This window comes from Drosophila suzukii, chromosome 2L (assembly GCF_043229965.1).
Source record: "Drosophila suzukii chromosome 2L, CBGP_Dsuzu_IsoJpt1.0, whole genome shotgun sequence".
NCBI lineage: Eukaryota > Metazoa > Arthropoda > Insecta > Diptera > Drosophilidae > Drosophila > Drosophila suzukii.
Genome location: NC_092080.1, coordinates 20,672,169 through 20,695,064, shown reverse-complemented (window position 1 = coordinate 20,695,064; position 22,896 = coordinate 20,672,169). Strand labels below are relative to the sequence as shown.

General features: G+C 41.9%; 1 protein-coding gene across 2 annotated transcripts in view; it reads right to left on the bottom strand.

Annotated features, from left to right (window-relative positions):
* The window catches only part of Trim9 (E3 ubiquitin-protein ligase Trim9), an 82,537-nt gene that overhangs the window by 19,217 nt on the left and 40,424 nt on the right, over window positions 1-22,896 (bottom strand). The window lies entirely within an intron of this gene.

Here is a 22,896-nt window from a genome sequence, read left to right as displayed (position 1 = left end):
TTTTAAGGTAGTTCTGAATATTTTGAAATTTAAAAATGTTAAAATTCTTATATTATTAATCATTGTCACTTTTTTAATATCACAAAATATTTTAAACAATCCTAACTATTTTCTCACTTTTCCTATTTTGATATTAAACAATTTAAAATTCTTTTTTTAATGATTTTCTCATTTTCTGTGAGTATGTCATCATCGAGGTTGGCATTTTCCGTCCAAGTGCCCAGCAAATGGATACACTACCCGCCGGCCAACTCCCTCGCAATTTCCCATGGGCATCCACTAAGTCGAAAATTCAATTGAGTAACCGAAACCGGGCATCGAAAATCAAGGCGCAACTAATTTGCCGAAATGTCAAGTGGTCGGATACTCGGGCCTCCGGTTGCAAAGAGCTGACGGCTGCGATCCGCTGACAATGCCACCTACGTAGCACAGTGTACCGACACCGACACACACTCGACAACAAAGCTGCGAACAACGACTGGCAAATTTGTGAAGTGGCTGGAAAAAATTTCACGTATTTCGACAACGAAATTTGTTTGTTGAGCGACGAAAATTGTTTGAGTGCCGTCGTTTCACACATGCTACCAACAACAACAACAATGGAATCAACTATATATATAAAGCAACAAGTTGTTGTTGTCATGGTGTGGAGCTTTTGGCAACCGAAATCCTTTTAAGCTTTAATGGCATTTCATTTCGATAAGGAAATTTGCTAAATAAATATTTTGTTGCATCGATTTCGCTGGAAAGGTTGGCCCAAAAAGAGGCAAAGGAGTTTGTCATCAAGAGGTGAAATCCGATCAGAGAACCTGACTCACCAAGATGCTTTTTGTGATTCAATTGGGGAAATGAGTCAGAGAAGAAAGCTGTTGGTTAAAAAAGTTGTTTGGTAATCAAAATAAATCTTTAAAATTAGTTACAGTGAGGTGGAAATAAATCTTTGGGGGTTATTCCTTACAGTTTTTCTAATACTTTACCTTGAATAAGAGACAATCAACTCATTGCAGAGAGTCCAAAAGTAAACCCCTGCTCAATATTCCAGCTTAACAACTCTTGAAAACCGCGAATTGCTTTACTGGTAAGTTGATTTTCCATTATGCGGCTTCATAAATTAAGAAGCAACCCATTTTAATGGCTGCACGTGGTCTCCTTTCGAGGGGGAAAGTCCCAGGAGGACTCGCAACTTTATGTGAAGGCATGTCGATGGCGACGGCGAGAAAGAACCTTTCCACACGTACTGCTTTTTGTGGATCGCTGGGCGGAATGCAGCCGAGTAAACTTTTTTAATTGCATTTAAATACGACATTTATTTGCATGTAAAATTAACGCGAAATGCAAATTACTTTATGCAATGGCAGGGCGCATAAATATCGTCGGGGGAACCAGGAAGGCAGTTTCGAGTTGGCGAAAAGGGAAAAGGGCCAAAGCAAACAGAAAACTCGGGGCCCAGACAGAATCGGAGGCCTTATGTTTCCATTGCGGTTGCGTGGGCAACATCAACATCAACAAAAACCAACGAACAACGAGCCAGGCCAACAATGTTGCGGTTTTTGGCTTATGTTTTTAGCACCCGCAGGAAATGTTGCAAAGTCTCCTTGCTCGATTGCTGAATTTTTAAAGGCCCTCGGTTAACGTGACATTGAATTGGCCACATTGGCTCCGTGGGAACTCCGAAATTCGAGCTGACAAATGGGCAGCCGAAAGCCGCAGGGCCAAATGCAATTTAATAGGCCATAAATCAGCGATGAATGAAGACGTTTCGAGATGAACAAGAACCTCGTTTGCCAGGGAACTGGGCCAAAGCCATTTGAGTGACGTATGACAAACGGCATCGCATCGCATTGCAGTGCAATGGATGGCCAGCAGGCCCCAATTAATTGAAAATGCTGCCAAAGTGTCAGTGCGCAACATTATTCATTAGGCCAGGACTGGGGTAATTATCCGCCTGATATATATTCGTCGGTCGGAGGTGCAGATACTGACAAACCGTTTTGACAGCCGCAACTGACAGTTTGCAGTTCGCCTGCTGCCTGCTCATTTATGATTTTTGCACAGTTTTAATTAAAACTTTCGGCCGCCGGGAATAAGGCAGCTGAGGCAGAAAGGTTTCCGGCTGACAAGATGATGATTTGGAACCCAAAATCCGGACCCTGCGGCCTGCCTGCTGTTTTGGATATTCTCGGAATGGTGCAATTTTTCATGCCTCATCGTTGCATTTTATTTCGTGCGCCACGTGACCGGGGTCATTCCGAATTTGGGCCTTCGAACAGATCAATGAATGCGATTTGGTTGCAGGCGCGTGTTGCTAGATTTATGGCCAGGCAAATGGGATCGAAGTGTGTAAGCCGATATCGATGGGGAGGCCTTCCGATTGGTAATTGAATCTCTCACAGAGATGTTACCCTGATATGATACGGCAAACATATTGAAAATAGCCTCTGGACCTTTTAAAAGAAATCAACAAATAGATCTAAAGTATATCACTCAATTACCAGTACTACAAGTCCTCGAAGATATACTTTTTTTTGTCAGGAATTTCTTACTCAATATATGTGAATTTTGTAACAATTTGTATGTAAGCTTCATCCAGATTAACAAAACATTTTGATTAAAACTTTGGTAGTTGAATCTTTTCACAAAGATAATCGATATATAATAATTCCTATGTGATAGGGCAAATACATATATAATACCAATTCTTGCAAGTACTATACATATCTTAATACCCACAGAACTGGCTTAAGAATTAAGTTTTTTTTTCGCGGTTCTCCACTGCTGATGCTCAAACTAAAGCGCCCCACATTCTTTTTAATACCAACTACATTTCCAATATTTTCTAAAAAAAAACCTACATAATTATTTAAAATATTCGCTGTGACAGTTGTCCCCAGAGATATATATAACTTCAGATATCAGTAATTAAATTCACCGACTTAGACATTTTTACAAATTACTACCGCCGTCACACAAAACTCGCCCCACCACAAGCAATTCTTTCTAATTAACGAGTCAGGGCAAAAGAAAAGGAAAAAAATATTTGAAAATTATCCAAGTCATATACGGCAGCCGAAGGAATAATTTTACGGAACTGTCCCATAAATTCAACTAATTGAAAATTTTCACTGGCAGCGAGTTATTACCGGACTGCTTCCCCCGCGCTCACACATGTCGGGCCTCATTAAACATTTCATAACAGGAAGGGTCGTTAAATATGTTTACCTAGAACCGAAATGCTCTGCTAACCGAAAGGTATACTATTAGTTCGGGTTTCCAAAACCACCCTTGATTTTTAGGAGGAAACTACGTAGTTAGGCGAAGTGCTAATGGGACACGCCGAGAACTGTGAGAGGAAGCTGAGAATCTTCAAAAAGCAGGGAAGATGGAGAGGTATTGAAAAATGTGCGGCGTGCGTTTTGTCATCAACCCTCCTGAAAATACAGAATATCGAAAAACGGAAGCCTGGGTGCCCAGAATCGGGCCACATCTGGGAATCGGCGACGTGTGCATTTCAAAGCGGGATAATGTGCATCGCTCGTCGGCGGAGACGCGTGCTGGGGCTTCGTCATCGACAGATGTTTACCAAATTGATTACGATATATTCCGAACTATGTGTACTACAAATATTGAGGGGGGACTGAGCGATCCATAAAGTGCCCAATTGCCGACGAGGGGTTGAGTGAAAGTGCAGCACTTTCAGGGCGACCCATTGTGAAGTTAACGATATTGAAAGATTACGGAGGGCTTATCCGAATCTCAGGGGTTGCCAGGCCACAACTCGGACTTCCTGGCGACTCCGGGAAGTCGTTCACTCGATTATGCTGGGGATTAATCACTCCGGGCTGCAGCACTGCATTCTGGGTGTTCCTTGTAAACAAAGTTTATGCTGCTGCGGCTAGTCTTGGTCCCATAAACAATTCCCCGACGCCATAAACACCAACTGACGCCGAAGGAATCGGCAAAACATATGCAAAATACGGCGAGATGGAAAAAATGCAATCAGAAATACACAACAACTGACGCCGTCTGAGGTGGCAGGGTGAATAAAATGACAAATGCGTCTAGCCGGGGAAAGCTGGAAAATCAAGCAGCAGAATGGGGAAACTTTGTCACCCAAAAAAAGCACTCCCAAGATAAGGGATTTGAGACGACTGTACCATTACCTGAATTTTCCCCGCCACCTCAAGTTTTCAAAGTGTTTTCCGAGGGCTTCCTGCACGTGTGTGCTGAAGTGCCTCCCCTCGCTTCTGTGTTATTAAAAACGAATTATGAATTATGTGTGTTTTTCATAATTCCTCACTCATGGCCCAGTGTTTTTCTTGGCTCTTGTCTATTGTTGCCGAGCGTTCTGATGAGCCGCATGGATTATATTTGGGTGCCCCTCTGCACGTCGTAGTTGCGGCACATCCCGAACACACAGATAAGGCACATTTGTAGGGGATTACGGGTGTGGTGGTGCTGGGAAAACTCGGAAAAGCGGGAGGCAAAAAACGGAGGAAAACTTTGGGATAAGAGCAAAAAGGTGCAAAGAACAGGATGGAGGCGGTAGCATATGGTATTCATACGACTGAGATTGGATGGGATTAAACTTTGCAAGGGGTTTTGCCTGTAAGTTGGTGGCTTAAGAAATATTTTTAATTTTCAGAATTACTTAAAGTAGTTAGGGATTTATTTGGAGATATGAAAAAGCTCCTACGTTCTATTACAATTAAATTGAGATATACGTGGCTTGTGATTATCCAAGTTAAATTAAATTTTTGGTTATAATTCCTGTTCATCCCGTATCTAGTTCAATGGGAATGACACTCAATCTCAAACTCGCGATGCTCGAGAACCGAAAGCCATTAAAGCGATTTAATAGCCGATAAACTTCTCACATATCCTCACACTGAGAGAAAAGGGGTGGAGGCCCGAGGGACTGGCAAGAAACAAAGCGAGGGTAAGTACAATGGGAACTAACACACACTAACCGCATACAATTACGAGTGCATTGTTCGCCTTTTGTCCACTGAAAAAAGAGAACTATTCGGGTACTCAAGTGCTTTTCAACACTTTTTGCTGGGGGAATTGGAGTGGTACGGGGAATGGAGGTCGCAAATGGAGGTGTGCTGATGGTTAGCGCAATTAGAGTGCGGTGACAATGACACAAAAGCGCGGCGGAGCATTAAAATCACCAGAGGCGGAGGCCCAGGAAGTGGCGGGGGGTTTAACAAGCGTCCTTTGTTGGGCCAGTTCTCAACGGACATTCCGCATCGCAGTTGGTTTTTTCGCACAGTTGCCCTCGCCCCATCGCCAAACTTTGAAAACAAATCGCTGGCAAATCCCTGTCTATCGCATCCCCTGTTAAAGATCCAGTCCAAAAAAAACCGACAGAATAAAAAATATACTACAATATTTGCATATTTCGAACGGGACAAGGGGACAACGGGTCAAAAGGGCAGAATCGAGGCGTGGGCCATAAAAACAACAGGCTATAGCTTTGATTGATGAACATGTGCGACGAATTTTGGGCTTGGTTGCTCTTTTTTCCCGCAACTCTTTTATTTTCGTTCCTTTTTTCGGGAAGCATGAAAAATTCAGTTGACATGCTGTTGTTCGTTGGTGTTTCTATTTTCGGCTTAAACGAGCTTGGCCAGTCTAAAATTTTGATTACATTCAACTTTGACCAGACTGTTTGTGTGCGGACGTGTGCGTCTGTGCTGACCATTTTCAAATAGTTGCAACGTTTAGTTGATTAATAGCCACAGAGCGACGTGAAAAAAGCGGGGGAATCCCCAAAAAATGGGGTATCAGCCACACACACACACACACACACGGGGAGAGCTTTTAGTTTAAGCCCCGAAAAGGCTTTTAGCAATTTAACGCACAGCTTAACAGCTGGCCAAAAGCAGAAGGGCAGGTCGGAGGTCGAACCATTCGGGGTTGACCATGTCACATCACTGCTCGTCTCGTTCTGTTTGTCTATCTCGGTGGTGTGTTGTGTTGTTGTGCCCTGAGTGTGTGTAAATATTGGCACTGCAGGTGGACTAAATTTCCGGGGCAACCCCAAGAGGCCAGACAGATAGGCCAGGTCCTTGGGCCAGGGGTTAAAGTTTATCCGAATGTTGGATAACATACCTGCAAAAAAGAGAAAAGGTTTAGAGTTAAGTTTGTGTTTGACTTGTGCTGGGTAAAATATATAATTGGAAATTGTGGTGAATGCAATTGATAGGCTTGATGGAAAAAGTTGTCACCTTTATTTAAATAATTTGGATAAAATCCTCAAAGTTCGTACATATGAGCAAATACCTCTAGACTATTTCCCACACCAAAGTCATCTAAACTTTTCATTAAATCATTAAGTTGCCTAGCTCTGAAATCACAGCATTTTCCCACAATGAGGGCATAGAATTTTCAATTAAGTCCCTGCATGCTCAACTTTGTCATATGCTCATCATCTGCATAACTATTATTAAAAGCCCTTGCCCACCCACATTATGGTCTCTTTAAAGTTCATTAAACCTCAACAACAGTATAGTGAGAAGGGGCAAAGTTCCCGCATCCCAGACCCAAAGTTAATCGCCAAACTATGCCAGAAATCACGTTACTCTCCATTAATCAAGGCAAAGTCATAAAAAATTCTTACATCTCCCCCAGAACTCCCTCGTTTTTTACGCCTATTTAACTGGCATTTCCGCACTCCTCCAAAGCACCAAGCCCAACTCCTCGGAAACTAAATGCAACATTAGTCAAGTCAAAGACTTTGATTAGATGAGATGGGAGCTATCGTTTGGCTGCATTTTGTCCCGGGGCCATTCCATTTAATTATTTTGACAGCCACTTGAAGATGAAAATCCACTGAGGGCAGGGCGATGGAGATGGTATTTCATATTTCCCAGCTGAGGGATGGGTATTCAGTAATACATTTAAAGTGCTTCCAAGGGTCGGCGACAGTCGCTAAGTGAGAGACGCGTGTCTGCCTTTGGCCACAAGTGACACTACGTAGTAAGCAGCCACCGACGATTGATGCCTGAGGAGAGGGGGTACGGGTACTAGCACATCCAATAATATTATTTTTAAATATACTGAATTTACAATTCAAGTTTGAGCACTTTCAAATAGTATACAACAGTTAAAAAACCATATTTATATCATATATTATTAGATACGTAGGTTTATTAAACATCCCTGTTGTCCTTTTTAAAATTTATTTCAATTCCGAAAGATTCAAAAGAACTGTATTTAATTTAACACATTTCAGTATAATTTAAATATCAAACTTATTATAATTGTATATTAATATTATTTAATTTTAAAGTGTGATTTTAAGGGTGGACGTAAATACGTGTAGGACTATAATTCCCAAATCGTCCTTTTGATAGGTTAGATAACCTTAAAGATTTTCTTACAACTAACTTTTTTTTTAAATTTTTTCAAGATACAATAATTTAAATAAATATTGGATTTTTATTTCTAAAAATCCAACGGATCATTAGACATTTCTTCCAAGTTGATTATCTTAGTGTTTCCCCTTTTGATATATTTTTTAAAGTGTAGTTTTCCAAAACTGAAGTGCAAGACGAACGGCTGAAGAGCCCAGCCGTTGAATAGGTAGTGGCAAAGCCAATTTGGATGCGCTGCCTTCTGCTTTCCAGACGTCGCGTAATCAAGAGAAATTAGTTTTCGACGTGCTCGATTGGTTGCCCCTCCCACCGGCCACTTTCCACCTCCCACTTGGCACTTCCCAAGACCCCAGCCCCCAATCCCCAACCCCCTCCCCCAAAGACCGGTAACATCTTGTCTGAGATGGCTAAGAAAAGACGGCGTCGGCGCGATGCTTCGGCTAATTTTGAAAAATTGTTCTGCAAAGTGCCGGCGATCCAATGTTCGGGATGAATGGCGGCAGCGCATCTTCTTTAAAGTTCTTGCGCTCAGCTTACAAGGGCTTTTCCCCGCTTTTCTCCGCTTTTCCGCTCCAACTGGTCAATTGTACGGTGTGATTAATGCCCAGATCTTGGCTGTTGATTTTCGAGTGCATTTTGACATTTGATGTATTGCATTGCTCCATACTCTCTGCTCTGCATTTCCACTCGCCTCGTTTTGTTTTCCCTGCCCAACCTCCCACTTCTTTGAGGAGCAGACTCGTTTGCAGCATTTGCTATTGTGCCATTATAATGAGGTTTCGATAACTCCATTTGTCTCTGTCTCCGGCAGATTTTTTGGATATGCCCGAATTGTCTTTGGAAACAGATGTTGGGAAATGAGCAAAGCGTCTGTTGCGACGAGGGAAATATGAATAGTTTGTGGGAAGGATATCGTATATCGTATATCAGGTACGGCCAAATTAAAACATCTTGAGTTCTTGAGAGGTTTTAGGGCAAACGAGAAGTAAAAAAAGCTAAAACATATCCTCATAAAATGTCATTTACAAATTATTGTTATTTGTTATTTTTGAGAAACCCAAATTTGTTGTATTTTTATATTGATTGATTGATTAAAATTGAAGAAATATTTTGTTTTCTGATTTTATATTTTGCACAAGTTTTGTTTCCCATGGTACGTATATTCAGAACGTATATGTTATTAAAACGTTTAAGTTCAAATATAGGCTGACAACTCTAATAAAGTGTGGTATACCTTTATTTTATTTAAGCCCCTCTGCGATCCTTATCTGTATAATCGATTAGAACAAATTAGTTTCTCCTTTTCCACTTTATTTGGGGCCAAACAAATTGTTTGTGCTTGTTGCTCTCGCATTCAGAAACTTGGCCCTGCTGCCTGCCCCGTCGAAACACTTTGGCACTACAAATGGCAACACATTTTGTCTACAACGGAAACGGATATTAGTTGCAGTCTGGCAGACACCGCTGACCCCTGACCCCTCTTTCCGCCATGGAGCACAACAAATATGGCGCGACTGATTCGATATATACGTATCTGGAAATCCTTCGCCGTTCCTATTCCTGGTTCTCTTGTTGCTGGCCGAACAAACACGTTTGTCAACCGACAGGATATGCAGGCAGGCGACAACAACAGCACAGTGCAATTTGGCAACTTCGGCCGGCGGAGGGCGCCACATGGCAGGACGATTACCCCCCTCCCACCAGCCGAAGGATCCCTTTAATGCGCCCTTGATAAACGAGCCGCTCAGTCGCAGGACCAGGCCGATAATAAAAACTACAAGCCGGGCCAGACTGACAAATGTGGACTGAATGGAAAGGCTGTATAGGACCGACCATATAGGAAATATCTGGAGCAGATGGAGCCTGCCAAGTGTCCGGCGACAGAGGGCGCCACCAACGCACAAGAAATTATTTTATGGCGCGTAATGTCTTTATGGACCGACAAAATGGCATCCATTTGGCCGAATAATAATATTTAAGCACATTTAAATAAAATGGCACTCCAGAGGAAAGAGCAGCCGCAACGAAAACAGGAATTACAATTTGCATAAAATTCATTTGGTTGCCCATTCCGCACAAGTTGAAAGAAAAAATGGTCGAAAAATGTAAATGCAGCTTCCTAATTGACATTTTGACTCGATGGCAGGTCCATTTTCGGGCGGGGCCTCGGTGAATGATCCCTGTGCCAGCTGGAAAATCAATTGATTGCCCTGTCCTCCCTCGAACTCTCTAATTTGTGTTTAGTAGCATGTGGCATGTTTGTCAATTACTTGGCTCAACTGTTACCCTCTTCGTTTGCTGCCTTTTTCAAACGCTCTGTTTGCCTACAATTTCTCAACGGTCCACAGTGCGTATGTGTATTATTTCTTGGCTACGTGCTCTCACTTAGTCCTGGCCATTTCTCCTTTCTCCTCGCTGTGCTACGTGTGCGACATTTTCGAATAGCCAGTGTAATTATATTGATTAGGATGGGTTCGGCACAGAAGACATTTGGGGTCTTGAAGAAGAAGAAATTAATTTTTTCCCCCGAGGCGGCATCTTTTTGTGAGTGTGACTGGCATTTTAAGTGGTGTAATAATGGAGAAGCGAAAGTCACTGTATTTAGTTCATTAGCCTTATTTTTTGTAAATGTTTTACAGCTAAATGATAGCCCTAAAAACTATTATCCATATATTTTTACCATTAAATAATTGCCTTGGTATTTACTTATATTTCCCCACAGCGACCTCATAAATTAGAGAAAACAATTATACCTTAATGTTCTAAGAAAAATCGTCCACGGTTGGTAAAAAAATTAGCGACAGCCACATTTACGTGACTTGTCAACTAATTACAATATTATGTCCATCCGTCTCCTGGCGGGATATCCGTAGACCTGCTTTTTTCCAGACCAACCTCCTCAGGTAATTAACGCGTGTCATTTATGCGCGTGCAGGTGAAAAAAATCCTGCCAGAGAAGATCATAAAAACGCCACCAAGAGGGAGACACGCGTTCATAATTTGTTTTAGGCTCTGGTTCCTCCATCACATCCACCTCATTTTCCCTGTCGTTTTTATGAAAATTCCGCAATAAATTAAAAATTATTGCTCCCGCCGCCTTTGTTCTTATGCAGCTTAATTCTTTTCTGTAGCATTTTATGTTAATGTCTGCCATTCGCGCAGGTGATAAAGTTTGTCCATTACTCATTTTGTAGCGCCAACAAAGTGGAAGGTCCAAGGTGTACCTGTATCCCCGTGCCCAAAAAGAGGGGCAAACAATTTATGCAGGGACATGTTTAGTGCTGCAGATGCTCAGGAAAAGCCTATTTGTAGAAGGATGACAAAGGCGCTGACTTTGGGAGATTAAACAGGGCCTTTATGCTTTGAGGGAAGCCAGGTGAGCTTGAGTAGAGATTGCCTTTGCTTGCCCGCCACCTTGAATTAATTAAATCAACCAAGATAATTTAGGCACCATCAAGTTGTAGTTTCCCTAAATTCAGGTTTCTTAGGAAAATGTTGGGAATTTTAACTATTTAGCTTGTTATACTCTTCTTAAAACTCTTTCATCATTTTTTAAAGTCATAAAAAGCTACTTGCGTTTTTATAAGTCACCCCAGATAACTGTTAATCTATTAGCTGGTTGACTATGACTTTTGACTTTCTTTTCATGGCGCGATATTCCCTCATATATATTCCTTACTTTGCCCTCTCCGATTCTTTTTACCCTAATCAAAACCGGAAAAAAATAGAAATAAAATGGAAACTCATTATGTGACCCTCTGCCGAGGTCCTTCCGTCGTCGAACCAATTTCTTTCCTTATGCATTACGTCTCACTTTTATCGAAGGCAGCACGCAAGGCGATTTCGCCACACCTCCAAGGATACCAAGGGATACGAGACGTTTTAAAGGAATGGTTGGAAAAACACTAAAGCGGGGGGAAGGAAAAGCCTTTTCGATTTCCACGGAACAAAAAACGAGCGTGACAATACCAAATGTGACTTTGAAAATTTGATAAATGACCCAAAAGTTACAGACGCAACTTTTCGGGGGGATAACTGTTTGGGTTCGATGTCTGGAAATGAAATAAAATTCGAGCCATAAACGAAGAGCCAAAAGCGGAACTGAAGCGGCTCACGCAAAAGCCAAAAGAGACCAGAATGAATGAATGAATGAATAAACGAGTGAGTGTGTGAGTGAGTCAATGGGCGGTATGGCATGATGGATACGTGCTGGGAAAAAGGAAAACCGACTAGGAAAACCCGCGACACTTTTTCCTTTGACAGCCGACGACGTTGGAAGGCGAGACAAGCGCCACATGTGTGTGCCTCCACTTCTGTTGATTCATTTAGGCGGTTGTGTCGTCAGAGTCAAAGCGCGGAGGGACTTTTCCTTTCTTATTTTCCTCCCTCAGTGCCACGCCCCTCCCCTAACGAGCCTCCTCACTTTCCATCTGAATTGGCCTTCTTCGACATTTATTCTTCGCTTGTTTGAGATACTCTTAGCTTCTTTTGTTGCGTTTTCAACTCCAACTCCGGCGGCAAATATTGATATTAAAAAATCGCATCACGTCGCTTAAGTTTTTTGTAAATAATGTTGTGGAAAATTTATTGCGAAAGCGAATGTCTGTGTCTATTGGCGGCGAAGGGAAGCAGGCCCTGGCATTTTCCCCTCGTTCGAGGCAGCTGGATAAATGCGATTTAGTGAGAGATTTGCGCAGGCAGCTTTGAAGGGGATTTTGTGAATTCTCCAAGAAGCCGAAGGCTTGACAGGTGTCAATGAAGGGAAAAATAACATCGACTGAGTGGGAAAAAGGGCAATGTACACGTGGGTAATGTTAAGTTGATTAAGCCATGAATCACAGCACCTAATCTCGGAGAACTCAATGAAATCGGAAGTAATACTTTTCACCCAAGTTTCTGGAAAAAGTCAACAGCGGCTAGGACCACTCTATCAATAACTTCAGAAATCCCACCACAATCAATTAGCATTATTCATGAGTCGCAAGGATTGAAGTGCTTGAATTTGAATAATTTATGTATGTCAATATAAGCAATAAATTGCAAATGAAAGCGAACCGCCAACCGAAGCATGCATAAACCATAGAGAATATAAAAAACAATAATATTTTCAATAAGTAAAAAGCGGACAGCAAATGTATATTGTTCAAGGAGAAATGTTTATGAGGCGACAAACTGAGGAAAGGCAAAAAATATGAGGGCGAAACTATGGTTCAGCCGGGGTTAGAAAGCTGCAAAATTGAAAAGGACAAGTTAAGCGGCCAGGACCGCAACAAGGAACCCAAGTGCTCTGCAAAAGGACCTGGAACCGGGCTAATAGAAACTGGGAAAATGGAAAAGCGGGGCAGGCGGGGCGAAGGCAGCATTATAAATCATGTCTGACTACTCGGACCAGGATCAGCGCAGGCACCCGGAATCGGGGAAGGACATTCGCTTTTTTCATAAAAACCAACTAAAATAAATACAGGACCAGGGGCAGACGCAGAGAGCCTGATGAGAAATAATGGCGTAGGAAAAAGCGACAAAGTCAATTATGCAGGCAACAGGAAGAGGCAACACAAAGCCGAGGCGTCCTGCGTTATGCTTTAATAAACTCAAACTGCCATTTGCAGAGCAGACTCCAGACTTCAGACTACAGACGGCATTATTGAAATATTAATGACCTTCGGCATTATTAAAAAGGCGGCAGCCACATCCACAGCGTTTGGCCGGCGGCAAAGTTTTGGCTCTTTGAAAATCGAATTGCAAATTGCAATCAAAACTTAATCAGTTTAGAGGCTTAGACAGGCCACTGTTCTTTTTACCCCCACCTCCCATCCATAGCTTTCTATATATCCAGTGCATATGGGCAGAGCTTCAATTAAACAAAAACGCTTGGGTCAGCTCTACCCCTAGGAAAATCCTTCACCGTACCCCCCATACCCAAACAAGGGTCAAAAAACGGGAATATTTTTTCAAAAATTAAAAGGATTTCGTGCGTCAATATTGACACAAGACTTCATGGCTCTGCTGAAATGTTTGGCTGATGAATTGATGGAATGATGAAATGAAGTGAGTGAGTGGCGAGCATTTCTCGCCGCGTTTTTGCCCTTCTGGCTGAGAATAACGCAAATATGAATAGAACTTTTCAGCTTTTGCGGTTTTCGGTTGGGTGGTCATGGTATTGCAACTGATAAAGTGCGGTCTTGTATCATTCCACTGAAAAATCCCTGGCTAAAATCGATCAAAGGGGGCTTATTATTCTTAGTTTTTGTAGTAAAAATCTTCTCTGATTAAATTTCGCTCAACATTTTCTTGTATGTTTAAATTATTTACCTCACTCCTTGCAGCCCTATTAAATGCAACTTAAATTTAGTAAAAGGTTAAAGATATAATTCCAGCAGGAAAACCGCACAGGACGAACCGCAACAACCTCGACCAACCACAGAAAGGATAAACCAACAGCACATGATAACCATTGCGAATGCAGCAACAATAAATAATTAAATGCAAATTTTCGCACCTCAAAATGCAAATAAAAGGTAATTGCACTTAAATATGCCCCAAGCAGGTGCAGCACTGGGACAATCAGCCGATAAATCATGGCCTGCCACAAGAACAGCAGATGAATAAATGATAAGCTGAAGTGGGCAAACAAAACAAAACTTTTGCAAACTTTGGGAAAACCACTTGAAAAATCAGTGTAGGAGAAAACAGGAACAAGATAAATTTGTTTATTGTGTGTTTTTGCATTTCACTTTATTGTTTAATTTTTGTTTGCATCCCTTGGCTAGCCTTCAATTGCAAAAACACATTTAACCCATTAATTAAATGGCCAGCGGGGCGTATGCGCGATTCAGAAAGTGGTGGCCAAGTGTGAAAAAGTCGAGCAATTGCGTGAGTTTTTTTGTTCGCGCTTCAATTAAATTTAATTGCATTTTGAAGGGTCATAAATCCCAAACAGTGGCAGCCAAAAAACTACGCACCGCCGAGTGCGAGCATTGTTCTCTCCCTCACCCATTGACTCCATCTCTTTTCCACCAAGCCCCGATCCAGAACCGGAACAAATTGCAGTATGCAAAGCGAGACAAAATGTGACCATTGATTAATGGTCTCTGAAGATGAAAGGAGTGTACAAAACGGGTAAAACGAAAATCAATCACAGAACAAATTGCCGCCACACTTTGGCTATCGATGGGTCGAACACAAATAGATGGAATATGGGAAGTCCCGGGAACCAAAATCTAGAGATCATAAAGCTTATTAAATGCGCCCCCTTCACACACACTTCATTCATCTTCTATTCTATTCTATTCTTTTTTTGGAGGGGAGATGGGCATCATCAGCTCTGCTGGTGTTAATTTATTTATTGCTTTGACTCGCAGGCCATCAAAATATTAGAAAAAGAAAACTTTCCTCACATCTCCCCCATAGATAACTTTAAAAAGCTATAATGTGGGATATATTTTCGGGGAGGGTTGGCAGAAAACCCAAAAGCAATTCATTTTAATTATTCACGCAGCAAAACTCTAAGATTTCACACTCTTCGGAGAACAATACCAAAAGTTAGGGATATTTCGGGCTGCAAAGGGAGGGCGGAACTTCTACTTGATTTATGGGTTTGGCTCTGCGGCTATATTGGGTGATAAGAACATCGAATTGTAATTTATTGTTCAGGGCTCCCCTTATCTGCGGTTTTAATTTTAAAGTTTGATTGCTTTAAATGTCTTTTTACCTTGAGTTGAGTCAATGTGTCTACAAACTAAGAGAGCTGCCTTTAAAATTACTCAGGCTAAAATCGATTATTGCTTGTAAACAGATCGATCCATATATTTGCCTGTTAGATTTTCTCGTTAGAACGCATCAGTTTGGGCTCTGGGAAAATACAAAAGTAGTTGGCCCTGGCTGCCATCTTCAGCAATTGGGCTTAGTCAAACTTTACCGGGCCCTTCAATCTGCCGCTTTGTGGTCCATCGAAGCTTCTTTGCAGAGTCCTCTTGACTTGGCTGCCGTTTAACCAGCTGCTACCTACTGGCAGGCCCTCAAAAAAATCATAACGCACTTTGGGCATGTGGCACAATCAAACTGCACTTCAATGGCAAACTGCAGACGCAGACAAAACCCAAAAAATCTGGAAATAGTCAATGTCTGGGATCGTTCGTTCTCCTTCCTACTAGTACTTAGATCCCCCTGTCCCGGAAGCTCCGTAGTTCATGGACCGGAAAATGAGGTTATGCTCGGGCTGCTGCCTCGTCTTTCGACTCGACTCGACTCCAATGGCAACATGTTACTTCTGCCCGTTGTGTGTGCCTTCTGTGTGATTTATGAAGAGCAATTTTAATGACATTTGCTACGAGAGTATCGACACATATCGGTTATGTTCGTCGTATTCGGGGAGTGGGTGCCGAACTGCAGCTGCTACGGATGCATTAACTGCAGCTGACGACGACGCAGAGCTTTGGCCAGTCATGCGTGCCAACCAGCCAGCAATCCAAAAACCCAACAATCCCGAGACCCAGCCCACCTCACGACCAAGTCGATGAGGCACTCACTCTCAAGACCTCTAAAGACCTGGAAACTGGACACACCTCTAATTTTAAAGAGGGATGGGGAGGTGTCAGACTGTATTTATACAAATCAAATACCCTAATACTACTTTTAGAAAACAAATATTACTAACTGGTCAAATGTATTTATAAATTTACTTTCCCATTTAAATATATAAATAAACTTTTAAATATTTGTATATCTAATATTTTTAGATGAAACATATGGTTTAAAAAAGGCATATAAAAACCTCATGTTTTATGTGAACTTTATGATGCGAAATGTGAAAAATATATTGTACTCATATATTAAGCTAGAAACTAACTTTGAAAATAGACCAAATCAGTCTGTGATCCACCGATTCGGGGGATTTGTTCCACATCACTAGCTGGACCCAGCCCACTTCCAAACTTTTTACAGCGTTTGTCCAAAACACTTGCATGAATAATCGCCGCTCATAAATTTGGCTCTGATATGCGGCAATTGACTCCTTTGTTGCCGCAGTGATAAGCAATAGTTGGTAGTGTTCGCTTTTTATTGCGCTTTTCAGTGGGTCACATGAATCAGTTTCTGATGATTGCCCAATGCCGAATCTGCAGCAGCATAAAGTGCAAAATCATGGGGATTTGGGCAAATCTGGCATTTGTCTCTCGTTTGGCAATGGGCGAAGTTCTGCCGCTGCATTGCTTTATTTGACTCAGTGTGGTAAATAAATAACGAGCCCTGTTGAGCCACATATATTTTTTATGGAAATTTTCTGAATTTTCCATTTCAATTGCCTTTTGAGTGGAAAAATATGTAAATTTCGATGAAGCGGATGGACAATAGTCGAGGATAGGCAGTGGATGGGTATCGTGGCGATATGTGCAGTAAATTGCAGTTTGCCAAAAACATTTTCCATAGCCATAGCCCTTTCCCCTCTTCCACTAGTTTCAGTTGCTCCCTTTGCCACTCCGTGAAATTTATCGCCAGCAGCTATTTTAATGTGTGGAAATGAGAACTTTCTTGATATATGACCAACATGAACGGGCACAGATATTATATTGACAGTAGCAAAAGCCCAATATGCTAGCCCAGTTATTGGTTTCAGCTTTGGGTTGGTTGGGAAGTAAAAGCAGCAGGTTCTGATTCATATATACATGCTTTTATCGTAGATGTATTTTTTACGAATTCCATTTGCTTAACTCTTAAATCTTTGTAATGTACTTACAACGAATATTTGTTCCTTTTTGAGCTATATACATTCAAAAACTTTAAAAGAGATTTTCATAATCCATCATAATCCATCTCAATATCTAGAAAGTAATCATACTACAAAATATTTCCTACTTCCAATTAAAAAGCATAACAATTTCGTTTTGACACAAAGAAATCTTGTCTAATGGTTTCTGTTTTCACTCAATCACCCAGAAACAATTCGATTTGTCTCATCTCCATTAACAAGTTTTAATAAGTGAGCTCTAAAACGCAAAACAACAAAATAACCCAATGCCAAAGTGGCAGTCTGCGTCTGCATTTGTGCCAGAAAAGATTTATATTGGCCATTTTCCAGACCCGAAGACGGGAAAAGACTAAGTGAAGGTCTCCCTGATGCAGACTTATTTTTGGTCTTAGTCCTCTGCTGCTACTGATTTGTTGCCGATGTGTTCTTTCACTAAATTCACTTAAATTCATGTTATTTCCGCATGTTTCACACCACTCACCTACCGCTCCACTCCACTAATCCTCCTTTCGCGTTGATTTTTCCTGTGCTCACAATTTGCACTTCATGAATACCAGATAGCAGCTAGGAGAAAGGAGAAAAGGAGCCAGGGGGCTCCAGATTCAGCTGCTCCATTAGACAATTTCCCCATCTGTCTCCGAAGACTTCGTCCCCCGGAATGTGTGTTGTTCTTTTGTGTGCTTCTGAGTCAATTGGAGTGCAGGCCACATGAGCTCCCCTCCAAGCAAATTATTCGATTGATGCACAGAGTAAACTTCCGTTTTGCCATTGACCGTTTAATGTTCTCCGCTCAGGGAAAAAGACTCCACATGTGGCCAAAAGGCACAAAAAACCAAAAATACAAAGAAACTTCAAAATCATTGGAGTTTTTTCCTTTCGGTGAGTTCTTAAAACTGCAAGCTAATAAACTCCTTAGTTGAAGATTTCTTCGGTATGTTTCAGAATACTTTAATTTAATGAATGCATTGCATGTCTAATATTTCTGTTTATATACTCTGTGTATATTTTAAGACTCCTTATATTTTTGAACTAACAATCTCTTAACTTTTACAAACTTTTTTGGCTGAACAATCCCCATAGCCGCAAAGTTGGGAATACAAAATAGTGTAGAGCATAACTCACCCATTTCATTAGTAGCTCATTGAGTTTCGCCACAATGTTTAGTCTTCATTCTACTTCTATCGGCACTTCAATTCGCTAGCCAAACATTTTCCCCAAATATTCTGCACCACATCATTATTGCTGCTCCACTTGGGCGCCACTTCATTAACGGATTTCGCATCCGCAGCCGCCAAGTTGGACCGCAAAAAAGCCAGGGCCATTAAAACTCATTCGCCGATCTGCAGTTGGCCAGGCAACAAAATCACCAGCTGGCCGAAAATATTTAACCAATAATGCAATTTCGGTTGTGGCCGGCAAACTTGCAGGCAGCTGGCGATATGTGCAAACACACAATGGCCGAAACCCGAAAGGGATAAACACAGGGGAAACCCCCGGTGGCAAACACAGGCTGCCTGGAGGGCCTTTTAAATGGAATTTCGCCGATTGACTAACTGTCTGCCACTGTCTATTGTGAACTCTATCCCTTTCAAATTTTCCCCCATTCATTACCCCACACCCACTGAACTGATTCCATTTGTTCAATAAACGCATAATTATGCGCAATAATTGCATTAGCAAGTATGGACATCGAATTAAAGGCCAGAGAGTAATTACGAGTAATCGTCGAATGGGTGAATGAATGGCAGATGGGGGTCCTGCGACTTGAGGCATTTAATTAAAGGCGTTAAGTTGGCTAATGAATGCGGCTACCGCAGTGAGCCCAAATTGCTCACTCGGAGCCAAGAGATGCAGCTTGTACTGGCAGTCGGGCACGTTTCAACCTCAGTGAGTCGTGAATAGCGAGTAGTGATTCAGTCAGTTAGTCACTCGGGCTGCACATGCAGGATAAGTGAATAGCATTAAATAAACAAACTGGCGAACAGCACAACAACTGCCAAACAACAGCCTGCAGGAATAAAGGCTACGAAACTGATGCACTGCGCAGAAAATGGGGAAAAATCGGAAGTAAAAATAACTAGGCGAAAGCGGTGATACTCTTTTTTACATTCATCTGAAAAATACCCTTAATATAAAGCATTAAAGAGCTTCAAAAAATAAAAGCAATTACCTAAAAAAATTATAAAGTCGCCAAAATGTAATTGGAAAAACATTCCTTATTATTCATAAACCAACTTCTAGAGCATTTCGAAAACCCTCGATCGAAAGTCCCTAAATCATTGAAGAGGAAATTCGAGCACACACATCATGGATGTAGTTCTCGAATGTTTTTTTCATTTCCTGAGAATGTTCTTTGGTCCTGGGATCTGATACATTTGATAAGCGTCACGTAGCACACGCCAGAAACCATGCCATACCATTTTTCAGCTGCGAGTGGGAAACTGAGAGCTGAAAGCCTGGCCAACCGATTGCCGAGTGCTTTATTATCCATATAGCAGTGGGCCGGGCCAGAAGGATGCATTTGTTTGCCACTTACACACACAAAGGGAAGCGAAATGGCGGATCCACGTGGATGGTACGTACCTGCAAGGAAATGGAAGGATACCGGGGGCATTAGTATGAGATCTTTGCAGGGCGGCACACCTGGAACTTTCCCCCCTTGCAATTGCATTAGAATTTAAGATAAGTTCGGAGAAAGCCCAGGAAACAGGAGTGTGAGTAATGGCAGTGGGGCTGGGGAAAAGTGGAAACCCTAGATTGGGTTTCTCGGTTTACGGGCTGCTTATTGTGTGTTCGACTGGCGGAGTGTGTGGGGCAACTTGTTTACCAAACTTTATTACAACTTGGCAAACAGTCGTCGCCTTTGTAGTTGGCTCGAGTCGAGTTCTGTTGCTTTGTCTGCTAACTGATTGCAGTTACAATCAGTTTATTCTACGGCCCTGCTGCAGGATAGATTCGCCTGGACACACATTCACTTACCTTGTATCCTGGTAGCAACTCGAAACATGGCAAACAGCGGGGGCAGAGTGGAAAAAGGACTTTGTAGCCGGCAACAAGCAGCACAAGATGATGCCAAAGTCGGCACTTGAGAGCGGATAATTTGTGAATTCTATAACTTTATATAGTAAACTTTGGGGGCATTAGACATACATGGTCTGACAATGTAAGAATCGATTTCGGGTAAGTTTTTATCGCTTATCATGGGCGTTAACAATAATTTTGATCAATGCTTAAATGGTTATCACTATAAACTTAACCATACATGAGTAATTTAACCTAAAAACTTTAAGCCCACAAGCTTTAAATGACAGAAAATTGAATCTTCGTAGATCTTTTTCATTTTCACTTCATTTTGTCGCCCACAAAATTACTGAACCCTAAATCAAAAATCAATAGAGTCACACCAGAAAAAAGGGCAAAATGTCATAAGTGATTTCCTGTTCCGTTTCACGTTCCAATCAAGCGTAAAATAATTTTGTAAAAATATTTACACAACTCAAAATACCCGAAAAAACCAAAAATATATGAAAGTGAGGTTGGCAGTGAAAGATGAAAAATGAATGGGAAAATGTGAAAATATGAAAAGTTAGTGGACTGAACCGAGTTGGCTGGGTTGTCGCGGGTGACGACTGGCCAAGGTTTCCACTCCACCAAGTGGGTTTCCCAAGTGGCCCAGCTCATCGCATCTCAGAGCGTTTCGCCTGAATGCGTAGTCGCCGCCCAACAGAATGGCTTACATCAGTGTCAGATTAGGGCGTGGCCGGGCCCAAATCACAGACATAACCGCCAGTCTCACACTTCTACTAATGTATATATATATATACTTATAGAACAGAGCTTCCCAAGAAGGCGCATAAATTCCAGACACTGCCGCCCTGGTGATTTGTGGTGCTGGGACCACATCAAACATGGGAGATTTTCACGGGTTAGCGGGCGGGAATGGGATGGAGTTCCTCAGACAGAGACTAAGTGTGGGTTAAGCACACTTGAAGTATGTGCACGCTTGGGTTAAGAAAAAGGATTTGCCAGCCCCGAGGAAAAGATCTGCCTCGATTTTTTGTGGGTACACAGAAGAAATAAATAAATAAATAGTAATAAGAATAATGGTACACCTTTTATAATATTTTTTAATTTATTTACAGAAATATTTCTTTATAGTATAACCATAAATTACTTTTCAATGTATTTCTTTATTTACAACCTTAAGTATCCATTACTATTTTTTCTGTGTAAAAGCTCTGAAAAGAAAACCCCAAGCTACCCATTCTATTCACGCCTTGACAGGCTGGGGAAAATATGAAAAGTCGTCTTGCTGGGAAAACCGAGTTGGGATCTCCTGCCAAGGTGAGGATTGTGGTCTCACTGCGGTCCTGCGGTCCTCGTGGCTTACGATATATATAAAAAGAAGTGTGTGTGAATACCTTTTCTTGTATTTTTGTTTTCTCGTCTTTTCACCTGCGACAGCCACGAGTAATGCAATTATATTGAGGCAGGTTTTCTGTCACAACTTTTTCACTTCTCCCGCACATATTTTCCGCTTTACGGTATTGAAGTCTGATGGCTTAATGGATAAGAACAGGTAAACAGAAAAAGCTAAGGGAACTATTGAAACTATAGGGGAATTTATAGAGGTATCAAAGAGCTGCCTCGTTTCGAAAGTGAAAACTTGGTCTTATCTTCGGATCTTTCCCTTTCTCTTGCTGTCTCGATTTGCCGGCTCAAATCCCAGTAAATTACGGCATCAGGCAGCCATGGGTAATTGCCAAAGTTTATTAACGGTTGCAAAAACAAGGACCGGGGACAAAGGACCAAGTGCAGAAATCGGAAGATGGAGTTTCGGTGAATTCGGCGCGTCCATGAATATGAAATGAACTCAAAGGCCCAGACAGAGAGATTCCCTTTGGGGCCTTTGGATGTCCGCGGCGTGAGAGGGTCATAAACAACAATTTATAAGATTTAATGAAAATTGGTTGAGAACTCGGGGGCGGCGGAAAGAAGTTTGCCGGCTCACTGCGGCTTTTTTAGAGCGACTTGCAAATAAATTAACTGCTAACCCGGCGAATGCAAATTAAGAGCGTTGTTTACACCTCGGACTGGTCCACCCCACCTGGCTTTTTTTGTCCATTAAATTTATGCCTCACCAGGGAATTCCCGCCCGACTGCTCATAAATCCTGCACCTTTCCCACCCATCACAGCTCTGCCAAATTTGTCCTTTCGCTTTCGCTTTCGGCAAATGCATATGGAAATTTTATGCAAATTTCCATTGTGTCAGCAATTTGTAACGAATTTGCGCTGTGAAATGGCTCGAAAAGCCGCCGCAGGCTGGAAATTTAATTTGCCCGGTGCGGTAGGTAAATCAAATTGCATAAACGTCAATTTGCTAATCCAATATTTGAGCTAAAGTTGGTGGAAAACTCTGCGGCCTTTTGAGTGCCGCTCTTCAGTTTCAACTTTCGGCTGGAGCACTTTAAGTGGCGAGTGAAAAGTTTCGCCAGCCAGTGCAACTGAAGCTGACAAAATATTTTCTGATTACTTTTCCACATTGGCAACACTTCAAGATGTCCCCAAAGAGCTGACGGCAGTGGAAAAGCGATGAAAGCCGGGGCTCTGCGAATATTTTCAAAGTAAATGTTATTGTAGCAAAAGTTGCTGCAACTGATAAAGAAAGAAGCTGAGGAGCTGCCACATCCTTGAGGGAGATGTTGACGGCACTTTGATGATGGCCGAGCCGAGGAGAACTTGGTCAGCTTCAATTACTCGGATCCTCTCGG